Here is a 13213-nt window from a genome sequence, read left to right as displayed (position 1 = left end):
AGCCAATGAATTACAGTGCATAATACAGGTCTTTATATCTCTATAAGTACTTGTCTCCGCAAAATTTGAATAAGATTTTCTTTGTGGAGATGGACTTAATAAACAAATTTACCCGCTACTCATAAAAAAATCCTTACGTGTGCGCAATGTCGAGAATTCAGTAGATGATATTGCGAAAAAAAAGTTTTTATCTAAAGAGAATTGTGGAGGTTGACCTAATGTACAAATCCCCCCCCCGCACCCAAAAAAAGTTAACGTGTGCACAATGTAAAGAATTCAGTAGATGATATTGCCGAAACATTTATTTTCGATTCGGCAACGATCGTTTAGATTGAGCAGGTTTAAATAAAGTATATTTAAATAAAGTGCATAAAAACCATGACCTTATATATAATAATCCTTATCGCGTATTATATGATAAGTAGTCAATCTTAGCTTTGGAAAGAGAATTATGATTTATTTTTAGTGAGAATTTATTTTTTTAGCAATACTGAATATCTTATTTATATCTCCCCGTGGGTTATTTATGCGGGGAATTGAGATCTGACTGACAATTGATGGCTAGCAATCAGACGATTACCTCCCTTGGCAACAGCATAGCGCTAATGATTTGAGTCTTCGAAATATCTACAGACAAAAATGAACATTTTTAAAAATCGAAATTATCCTCAGAGATTATGTTTTCTTGTTAGTTACTAAACTTTGATGTATTTTGAAGTTGATATTTTTTTGTTTGTTTGTTTAGCTTGTTTTGTTTGTTTGTTTAGCTTGTTAGTTCGTTCACAAATCTAGGAAAGAAATTTTGCACATGGAAATTTTGTTTAGCTTAAGAGAGAATAAACAACTATTAACAGCTGTTGTAGATAGACTAGTTTTTGTTTTGAATGTTTTACAGGAAGAGCATAAATTGGGGCTCAGCCGAGCACCTGCTATTTAAATCAAGATCAAGTAGAGAAAAACTGGCACGATTTCTTCTGTGATAAAAAGGGAAAGTAAAGAGGTAAAAGGTATTGCTTAGTACATTTTGAAGTCGGTTCAAATTGAATCTTTTTCAATCCTCTCATTATGATGTGTCAGTTAAGCAACGATGAACCTGACCAGTATCAGATGGGTGACCACTTGGGAAGGCTAGGCGCTGTATGTACCGCCCCGAGTCGTAGAAATGTCCAGGTTGGTATCTGGGGGCGCGTTTAACTCACTAGGGAAGATGCACCCTCGAATCAAGACGGAAATAAACTTGTCTTCCCGAGAGTATCATGGCTCTGCAATTTGGAGTCGTGGTCGCCGACGTTGTTAAAAACAGCAGAGACGCTTCAGACATGCATTATGGTGTTCGTCCAGTGGGGGTTGGCCTTGGTAAGTAGTAACGCGTTAGTATATACAAACAACGTGTAGTAAGGCCATTTATAAAAGACTAGAGTGGGTCATGCGCCCCTAGCGCCGGTAACGGATACGTATATAAGCGATCTATGTGTCTGTCGTATACACCGGTGTATACAAATGTATGAGTAGATTTCTAAATTGAATCCTTTTAAGCATATGCAAGTACGAAGGTTTTGCATGGTTGCCTTTTTTAAAATTAAGCTTGCGGATGGAAACTTATATTAGTGAAGTGGGAGCATGATTAATCTCGCAAGTCATTGATAGCATACTTAATCCTCGCCACTCCAAACTAACCTAATAGGCAAACGTTTGATGTATTTCTCTTCGTCATTTATGAACGACTGAGTGTATGTGTGGTCTATATTGATCAAGTTCGCGGGAAAAAGGCAAAAACACAAGACATCATTTTTTTTTTAAATTTTATAAACATAAAGTAAATATTAATTTGCGTGTTTTTTTGTTTGTTTGTTTGGTTGGTTGGTTTTAGTTGTTGTTTTTTTCACATTGAAAGTTTCTAAATGTTCTACATTAAACTGTTCGAGTGGTTGGTTAAAAGATGTGACGGTATGCACATTAAATTGGAAACTATTTTCTCATCTTCAAGAGATACTAACAAAATTATGCTGTTCTTCAATTTATACGAGCAAAAGAGATTATAAAAGTTTATATTATCTAAGCACAGCATAATCATGTTGCCACATCAGTTCGCGTTAGATTACTGAAGTTAAGCAACGTGGCGCTTGGTCATTACCAAATGGATAAGCATATGATAATATAACGCGCTGTATATAGAACACCTCCATGCAAGAATTGCAAGGCGTTAACGTCATTTTCTCTACGACTGAAGATCGCTTGTAAACTTGATATTTACATGAAATTTCCTGCTTCAGAGGATGCCGTTTCAACCCGCCAATGGTAAATTTTGCCGGCCAAATCTTCTTCTTATACACATTGATTTGTCTTCTCTTATAGCCCATACTCATATAGGCCCTCAAAAAATAATTTTACAACAATTTGGTGTCTAACTTGGTAGAAGTATTTTACTGTTAAACAGATTATATATATATATATATATATATATATATATATATATATATATATATATATATATATATATAGAGAGAGAGAGAGAGAGAGAGAGAGAGAAAGAGGCCAGAGACAGAGACAAAGACAGACAGGCAGACAGAGCGAGCAAGGAAGATAGATAGATAGATAGATAGATAGATAGCTTCTTAAATAAGAATCGATATGTATATATATATATATATATAAGTAAACAATGGTATTTAAAATTCTAATAACCAAGTATTTATTGCTTTCTTTTCTTGCCGAATTTCAAAATAATTCAATGTAACTTCGCAATTGTATCGCACACAACTGGTTATAAACAGATAATAGACAGATCCTTTTACATATATGCATTTGTATAATAGTGGCCTGGCACGGCCACAGGGGAGACTGATGCGAGTTGCATTTCAGTGGAAAGAGAAAAAGAACTGGAACGAAGATTTGAAAGAGGATACGAACACGTGTGTGACGGGTAGAGAGAAATATATTTTATTGAGACAGGAAGAGGAAGCGAAAAAAAAGGATTATGGGATTACAACGTAAAAGAAAGGTAATCATAAAAGGATCTATGATAAGAGTTATCGTACTTACTTTTAACACCCCCCCTTTGCTCTCAGCATATTATTTATTTATTTATTTATTTATTTATTTTCTTTACAAAAACAAAGATATATGAGAGCAGATTAGTGTCAGTTTAAAGTCCGAATAAAAACTTTTTAAACTTGTCCAGCTTCGCCCGGGTTGGAGGTTTTGTCATGATAACGGCGATCATATCTGTGGGACAGTAAATCAATTGTATTTTGTTATTATTCAGAGCTTCTCTGATAAAATTGTATTTAATGTCGATGTATTTAGATCTCTGCTAATGAATGGGGTCCTTAGAAAGCGCTATAGCGCTTTGACTGTCTCCGAATCTTTTGATGAGAACGTGTTCTCGGTGTGGATTCATTTCCCTGAATAGTTGCACAAGGTATAGCCCACTTGGATGGGTTTTTTTTGGGGGGGGGGTTGCCAGCGCTACGTACTCGCACGTGGATAGAGCGACCGTAGGTTGCCCGTTGACTTCCAGGAAATAGGTGACCCATCCTGGGTTAGGCTAAAACAATATCCGGATGTTCTGTGTCAGTGTCGTCGATTAGACGCCTAATTGGCGTAACTGTATGCGATTAGGTGGATTGAGTAATTTATTTTCGCGTAGTGCAGTTGGTGTCGCGTCGTACCCTTAACGTATCTCAGTACGTGTTCAGCTACCACCCAATGATTTTCTCCTGGCTTGGAAAATATTGCGACAATTTCCCGACAATGTAGCATAAGTCTGGTCGGGTGCAGATCATCAGGTAAATTAGACTCCCGATGACCTCGCGGTATTTCCCGGGGTCAACCATGTCACCCTCTTCGCCAGCTAGATCCAGTTTTTGCTCACATGGGGTCGCCCTAGGTTTGCATTCGGACATGTCAAACCTTTCCAGTATTTTTGCCGCGTATTTTTCTTGGTTCATCTGGATATGACCTTCAGTTATATTGAAGTCTATTCTGAAGAAATGGCGCAGCTTTCCGAGGTTTTTCATTTTAAATTCCGATGTTAACGACTGTTTGGTGTCGTTTAGTGAGTTGATGTTATCGGCAGCAATGATTAAATCATCGACCCACAAGACGATGGTAATTTTTTCTTTGCTGTTGTGTCGCATATAGACGCAATGGTCCACCTGATTTTAGATAAAGCCGTGTCTGGTGATAGCTGTGCAGGGTTTGATTCCAGCTTCGGCCTGATTGTTTTAGGCCATACAGGGATCTGTTCAGTAAACAGACTATTTTCTCGTCTGCTTCCCCTTTTGTCTCGAATCCCTCCGGTTGTTCCATGCAAATTTCGTGGTCTATTGGCGCATGAAGCTACCCCGTTTTTACGTCCATTTCATGTACTATTAGATTGTACTGGGCGGCTATTTGCATTAACATGCGGATTGATGAGATATCGGTCATCAGAGAAAAAGTCTCGGTGTAGTTTACTCCCTTAGTTTGGTTGTACCCTTTTGTGACGAACCTGGCTTTGTATTTAGGAGACCCGTCGGCGTTTTCGTTGATTTTATACACCCATCTACCGCTTACTGTCGTTCTGCCTTTGAGTAAGGGTGTTAGATGGTATACATTGTTTTCCTTTAGGGAGTCAATTTCTTCCCGCATCGCTTGGATCCAGTGGTGTGTCGCTGGGGAAGTCACAGCTTCTCTCTAAGTGCGGGGTATGCCGTGTGCGGCTTTGTAGCAGTAGTCAGTGTTGATTAATGCGTGGCCACTCCCATCTTGGACTACTGTCAGTCTTTTAGGTAGCTGGGCATTTTGTGTTTGCGCATCGGGTATCTTTGTGTACAGCTAGTTTCTACTATAGACTCGGTTTGTTTGTCGGTATTGGACCGTTCAGGGTTTTCACTTAACTTTAAATTTTGTATTAGGTTTCTTGGAGGAAAATTTGCGTCATCATCGCTTGATGAGTGGTTTGTGTTTGAGTGTGTTAGTCATTGGTAATGTTGGTGAATTTTACCAGTCTGTGTTTACACACTTCCCCGTTTTCTGGGTGGTAGATAAGATATGCCGGGCTTTTTCGATCGTATCCGACGAAGATTCCCCTCTGGCACCTTGGGTCTAGCTTTCTTTTTATGTTGGAGTAGGCATAGCAAGGCGAACCGAAAATGTACATCCTTGATAAGTCCGGTTTTCTCCCGGTCATTTTGTAGTAGAGTGACGGTTATTGAAGCATCTGTTCCGTATAACTGCAGATGTCATAACTGCATAGCTCCACAGTGTTTTCGGTAAGCCGCTTTCTATGATAAGGCGTCTTGTCATTTCGAATAGAGTTCGCCATTTTCTTTCGGCCGTTCCGTTTTGATGAGGCGAGTATGGCGCTGAGGTTTCGTGTTTTATGTTGTTAGGACGGAGTAGTTTTCCGAAGTCGTTTGGCTTGAACTCCAGACCATTATCCGACCTCAGTATTTTTATTTTGCCGTGTGGGGAAATATCTGCGAGGAATTTTACGGTGGCAAGTGTCGCGTCACTTTTGTTTTTAATAAAATATACAAATACAGCGCCAGAAACGTTGTCAGTAAAGGAGATGGCGTATTTGTTCCCGTTTAAATCCGCTGGTTCTATGGGACCGGCTAGGTCTGAATGTATTAAATGCAGAATATTTGTCGCTCTTTGTCGGGAGATTTCTGGGGAAATTTTCCTTGGATGCAGACGTTGCCGTTTTTGTTGTTTGGAGTCTTATTTTTTATTTTCATCCCTTGGACCACATCGGGTAGTTTTGTTATGTCATCGCAATTGCAATGGCCGAGTATTTTATGGCAACTGTCTTCTGCATTTCCTTCCTCCATAGTTTTTAGGAAGTATAGTCTGTTTCGAACGTGTATTTTGAATTTCATTTCGTTTTTATGTTTCAGTATATTCCCATCTTCTTACAAAATAAATGTCGCTCCGTTTTGGCTCGCAGTTTTCACAGAAAATATATCCTGTGGATATGAAGGTATAAGTGCTATGTACTTGGTGTTATTTTTGAAGTACCAAATATGGGAGTATGTTTCGTTGTTCTTATTTAGATAACGACTTATATATTTGTTGTTGTTCCTCTTAGTAAGAGTCTTAGTGTGATAGAGACAGTCTTAGGAGTGTTCTTGTTGTTGAGTGTTCATATATCTTAGGATGTTCATGTTTGTGGAGATAGCATATTGGAGACATAAACAGGGTATATATAAAGAGAGAGACAGTTCTGTATATATATATAATAGACAGTGTACATGTTACTACAAGACAGCATAGCCTGTAATTCAATGAGAGGAGATTTATGAATATTTTGATAGATAGACTGAGAGATAGTGCGTTTGACATTTACGTTGACAGTTGTACATTTTTATAGACACAAAGTTCATATTAATACAATTTCACTTTACCTTTGTTTTGGTGATGATGATTTTCACAAAGTTCTTATAATATAAATAGACACTACCTTTTCTGTTGAATAGCAACACGAAGACGCAGATACAAAACCACATGATGATACGTTTATTTCTTTTTCGACCGGTCGGACATGATTTTGCTTTTCAGGGATTCAAAGTTGTTACATGGTTATCTCTAAGCTCTCTCGCTTCCAGAGGGTGCCTTGACTCTAACGGAGACTCGGTCTGATCTCCTCTGCTTCTCTGATCTGACTCCCTTCTCTGGCTTTTTCCCAACTGACTGATTCTGATTTATCTAACTAAATTCATAACTCATGACGTCACTGTATGACCAAGCACGTGCATATGAAAACACATGGCACGACATGCCTCTGTGTTTAAGCATGCATTGTTATTCACATGTTCCTTATAAAGCTGGCACTCTAACCTAATTTTCGTAACCCACTTTACAAATAACATTTGCTATTGTCCATTTTTAAATTCTTTATTTTAATTTTCATTTTTATAACAGAAACGAAATTCATCATTACATCCCTTTTTCAATAAACAGATATCTAACTATTTTGTGTGAGCTAAACAATGGCAATTCCACATTCCTTATTTTCAATAACATTCTGTATTTATTTTAACTTATGATTGGAATTCTCAATTCCAAGTCTAGCTTCGCAAGTTCGAATCCTTGACTATGCTATTTCATATTTATATTTAACTAATTCCCTATTTTTTACTTACATGAAAAGGGGACAGTCCTTATCATGTAACATAAGTAGTGCCCTTTTAGGGTCGTCGTAATGGAGTTTCCGTTAATGTCTCCTCTTTTTAAGGCTAAGCCACTGGTTATAGTTCCGTCTGCCAACTCCATGTAGTGGTTCTCAAAACGAAATGTTGGGTCGAAATTCTTAAATTTCTTCGCGTCTGTTATAATGTGTGATGCGACCCCTGCGAGTAGTCCTCCGTTTTGAATGTGAAGGAGTTTTCTTTGGTGTCGGCTGCCTTTTTCATTGTATCTTTTCGCTTATAACAGCAGAACTCCCTTTTATGGGTGTTACTTTTACAGTAACTACACCATTGTTTTCGCTGTTTGTGTTTGTTGTTGGAACATTCTTTCGATAAATGTCCTTTTCCGCCGCACGTGGAGCACAATATTTCACGTTCGTCATGATGGTGACGGCTCTTCATCGTATTCTCTGAAAAGGATGATGTCAATTTCATCAGATCGTCACTGGTCGACTGGATTTTATGTTTCAATGTTTCGTCGAAACCATGAAGTTCTGTTTTAAATTCCATGAATGTTATTTCTTTGTTGCTGTGTGTCACATAAATCGAAAAAGGGTCGTAGCAGCTTGGTAGTCCTTTTAATATCATGGCGATAATTAGGGCATCGTCAACTGTTTGCCCGGCATTTCTCAGAGCTGTTAAAATTGTCTCAGTTCTTATCACGTATTCTGTGACGCTTTCGTCTCCTTTCTTTTTGAGAGACGTGAGTTGGCCGTACAAGGAGATTTACCCTTTATTGTTTTCCTTTGCTTGCGTAGTGTTCGCGTAATATTTTGAGAGCTTTTCTTCCATTATCTGTAGGTTCTCTTATTATTAAGGATAAACTTTTGTCGTCCAAAAGCTTCTTCATTTTCTCAATGTCGCTTCCGTCGTCATTAGGGTGTAAACAGAAAATGGGACTTTTTAGACCCAGCGTGCGTAAATGACATAAAAATTTTGTCTCACAAATTTCATATTTCGTTTCATCTCCGTCAAATAAAAGTCTGTTCCATCGGCTTCCATTACTCTCCTGGGCACATAACCTGTTGCGAGTTGCATTTCAGTGGAAAGAGAAAAAGAACTGGAACGAAGATTTGAAAGAGGATACGAACACGTGCGTGACGGGTAGAGAGAAGTATATTTTATTGAGGCAGGAAGAGGAAGTGAATAAAAAGGATTATGGGATTACAACGTAAAAGGGAGGTAATGATAGAAGGGTCTATGATAAGAGTTATCGTACTTACTTTTAATAGAGACAACTAAACAAAAAAGAAAAGTAACCAAAATTCATCCCAAAGCAGCTAAAATGAAGCTAGATTGCCAGGACACTATACGTACAAAAGTAGGCAAATTTGGGCATGTTTTATTAGTTTCAAAATATAGGTATTCTTTTATGAATTATCATAAAATTCTATCCATAGAATAATATTACAATCTTCAAAAAGCCTGCAAATTTCATGTAGTTTCGTCCCATAGTACCAAAGGTATAAGCATTTCAATATTCAATTTGGCTACGAATATATATATATATATGTATATATATAAAGGGAGAGAGAGAGAGAGAGAAATATACCACCATTTGGGGCAATTTTATAAGTTCCAAATTTCAATGACTATTGATCAGTATTTAACAAATGAAAGCTCGTTGGAAGGGTAATGGCCTGACTTGTGTAGTGGGCTATGCGACATTTGGTCTTAACGCCTCACATTAAAGCGATAATCCATCATCCAGATCCTATTGTAGGCACTTTTTTACATCCATAATTTTTTTTAATCACAGTCATTGGTTTTCATAGTTTTACATATAAATTACAAAATATCTTATATTTCCCCCAAACCTCTGGCTTTGATAAAGGGGGGACTAAAACTTACTGCTATGGTTTCAAATGATCTGAAATAAGAGCTAGGAGAGACTTCATTCTAAATATTTCTCATATGTTATATCCCCCCTTCTTTGGTTTTCATACATTTGATACTGGAGATATTCATAATCGTACCCAATTTCCAAAGAGGGGAGATATAACATATGAAAAATATTTGGAATCAAGTCTTCCCTTGCTGTTATTTCAGATCATTTGAAACCATAGAATCAAGTTTTAGTCTCCTCCCATCAAGGCCAGAGATTTTGAGGAAATATATATATATATATATATATATATATATATATATATATATATATATATATATATATATATATAAACGGCTATATGTCTGTCTGTCGGTCTGGAAGTCTGTCGGTCTGTCTGTCTCCATATTTTGAAACTCTATCTTTTCCGAAACGAAAACGCGCAGAGCGGCGCCATGGGCCTCTAATAATTGGATTTTTTACGGGCCGTTTTTATGGGCGTTTAGTCGGTTAATATTGTTTTAAAGGGGTCAACAATGGGTCGAAATTGAAAAAATCGTTAAACATTTGTACATTAATCTTAGTTTATTTTAAATTTTAAATCAGGTTATGTGCGTGTAACGTTGCTACATTAGTAACATCACTAGCTTTGAATGCTATAGTTTCGGTTTCAATTCTAGCTTGTGGAACCTACATACTTTTTAATTTACTTTTGAATTCACGACTCTATAATAATATATACGAAATCTAGACAAATTATAATATCATATTTAAGCGTATTTTACGCCCGAGCAAAGCCGAGCGTCACTCCCGCTAGTTAATATATATATATATATACATGTATATATATATGATTAACCTTAAAAGGTTTTAAAAAATATTATGAACCCTAACCCGTAGTTTCCGATGTATAAATTCCGCCACAACTTCAATTGCTCAGAAATCCATACAAATGTTTTATTTACAGTGGTGAAGGCCTTGTGCAGAACTAACCACATTTTACTAATCTTTGTCGGCGCAGTGACTGCCACTAAGCAACGCAGACAGCAGGCCTCAGCTTTTTACATCAAAGTTTTCCTTCTCCTAGATGTATGTCTTAACAAAGAATGGGGATGCATATCTCTCAGTGAATTAAACGCGACTCCAGGTACTAACTTGGAAATTTCTAAAAGATATATATATATATATATATATATATATATATATATATATATATATATATATTGTGATTTCTTCTACTATAACCACCCACCCTCCATATAAATACACTTAACAAGGCCAAAAGAAAGCGGTCTAAAATTCTGTTCTTTTATAAACTACAATTTAAAGACATCTTAGATTCAACAAACAAGAAGAAAGAAACGCGTAAATTTAACGCATTATTTTTTTTACTACATTTTCCACCTAGACAAGACAGCGCGCCACTAGGTGTATCTGAATTTTTTTAGGAATTTTTGACACCCCTAACACGAAACTGCGAATAAAATATAAAAATCTCATAATTTCTCTTTTAAAAGTGGGTTGTTTATTTTCTTTATGGATTATACTTTCAAAATAAACTATTAAAGTTGTATAAAACGTAATAGAAATATTATTTTTTTTATTTTTAAAAAACAGTAATGAAATTAATTGAATTTTACGAGTTCAGTATTTTTCAATTTTTAAACTTTAAAAATCTATCAAAATTTTTCTCTTAATTCTATTTTTACGATATTTTCAAGGTCAATCTAAACTTTTATGCTTTTTCCAATAAACAGAATATAATATTTTAGGCGAACGTTTTTTTTAATTCATGACCCCCCTCATTTCGAAATGTCTATTAAAAAGTAAATAATTAATTTACTCAGCAAAGTTTTATATATCACAAATTGAAGATAAAAGATCAATAAATAATATATTCACATTTAAAACAAAAAAGTAGTGTTTTTAGAAGTTTACCTGAAGTCCGAAGTTTAAAAACCTTTTTTTTTAAATCACGTTGTTTTTTTTGTTTTTTTGTTGTTTTTTTAATGAAACCTTGGTCCTTGCTCCTTTAATTGAAAATAAAATTAGGGTTTGAATTACATTTTTCGAGTAGTTATAAGCTTGGAAACACAGGGGGTCGAATTATTCAATAATTTTCACAAAGTTTCTGACACACCTAGCGCGCCACTTAGATGTAAGGGGCTACTATTTGGGACAAAATTTGCAGAGTTACTGTATATGGATTTGAGCAACAAGATGTCTGTTCACATTACATTTGAACTTCCGCATGTCAGGGAAGCAGAGACATGGGAGAGAATTCCAAAGTCTAGCAGTTCAAGGGATCTCTATAATGTAGGGGTGGGATTTTGTTGCTTGCTGCGTTTGTTGGGGCTGCTTATGTCAAGGAGGTACAAGGGCTTGGAGCCTTCTGAAGCACCCTTCATAAAATATTTGTAAAACAGGCACAGGGATACAACATTTCGTCGACCAGACAGAGACTGAAGTTTAGTTGGCAGTACGGGACCTATTAAGATGGCGACTCATTTTTTAACCTTGTCTAGGTGTGAGAGACTAGTATGAGATGCACTAGACCAAGTATGGTAACAATACTCCATGCATGGTCGAATAGTTACCCTCAAGCGTAAGTAACTTTGTAGCATGGTAGAGACAGCCCACCTTCTTCACAGCAGCCTTGTGAATTACCTCAATGCACTTATTCCAATTCATTTTTACTGTTAATGTAAAGCCGATGAGTTTAAAGGAAAAGCTTTTGGGTAGTGTGTCTTCAGCCATGGCTATCAGTGATTGATTTAGTTTCTACCCATCAGTAAATCGAATGCGCAAATTCCTAAGACAATGGCTGAATCTTTAGAAAAATGACTCCCAGTCTGTAGTTGAATGGGAACATAAATGGATGGCATCATTTAATGCTGTTAAGTACAAGCTCCTTTCATCCTTTCATTAAACAATTATAAGAAACCTATTCAGCATCCTACTACGATGGCAGAATGCACCCTAACCGAAAGTCCAATATTCACATTCTTGAGCCGAACATTCACAGGTAGTAGAAATTGGAACAACTATGTATTCGTTCCAATTTCTGCTACCTGTGAATGTTATGCCCAAGAATGTGAATGTTGGACTTTCGGTTAGGATGCATTCTGCCATGGTAGTAGGATGCTGAATAGGTTACTGACCAGGCTGCTGCAAGGTAAATTAGCTTTTGCTACTATTCTAGAAACTTCTCTCGTCTGCCTCTAACGCTTATCTTTACAATACAATCATCTGCTCGTGCAATGGAGTATTGTTGTCACACCCGGACTGGTGCATCAACCAGTAGTCTATCCCTCTAATACAAGGTGCATCAAAGAGCATCTAAACTAATCGGTCCACACTCTAAAGCAAGTTCAATTGCTGCAACGTTGCATGTCTGTGATTGCTTTACAAATATTGTAATGGAGCGGATGCGCGGATGTAAATGAATGCAAAATGACGTCATCAGTAAAGAAAATAAGACTATAAAAAGGAAAGAGAGAAAGAGAGAGATCATGAGAGACGTGGATAACGTTCGCGATCACGTGCGATGCGTGAATGGCGCTCGAAAAGACGATCACGTGAGGACGGTCACTGCAGTAACGAGAGAATGAGGAAATGAATGTCGTTGTACAACAGAAAAAGTTGAAGTTCTTTTCTTGATCTTCTTTGCGACGTAAACTGAGATTAAAACGTGTTGGTTCACGGATAACTTTACAGTAATGGAATGTGCCGCGATAAATATTCTGCCATGATGCGCCAAAACTGAAATATACTCTACCAATTCGATAACCAGTTAAATCTTTTCACTGTGAATGTCTCCATATGCTGAAGGACTTTCTATTCGAATAACTTCTTTCATCGAACTGATGTTTGAAAATTTCCTCCTTTCTTCCTGTATCCTGACTGTGTCAACGTGTAGTCATTTAAATGTATGGTGAACAATCATCTCGTTATGAAACTCCTATCTTGGGACGATCCTATAAATCGGGCAATTTATATATATATATATATGTTGTGGATATTTTTTAAAAATAAGAATCACGTCTTATCAAGTCCCAGAGACCACTCGAGGATAAGGATTAAAAGGGTGTACAGTATCAGAATCATAGTAATCGTTAGTAGTGGAGATTCGGTACATTTGTTAACTTAAACGGAACGACTCATCAAAAACTTGTTTGCATTAGACTTGAAGACAACCATATTGTAGTCAGCTGGA

The sequence above is a fragment of the Euprymna scolopes genome, chromosome 3, assembly GCF_053919585.1.
Source record: "Euprymna scolopes isolate OS-2025 chromosome 3, ASM5391958v1, whole genome shotgun sequence".
Lineage (NCBI taxonomy): Eukaryota > Metazoa > Mollusca > Cephalopoda > Sepiida > Sepiolidae > Euprymna > Euprymna scolopes.
The sequence above is the reverse complement of the archived record's forward strand: the minus strand, read 5'-3'. Positions refer to the sequence as shown.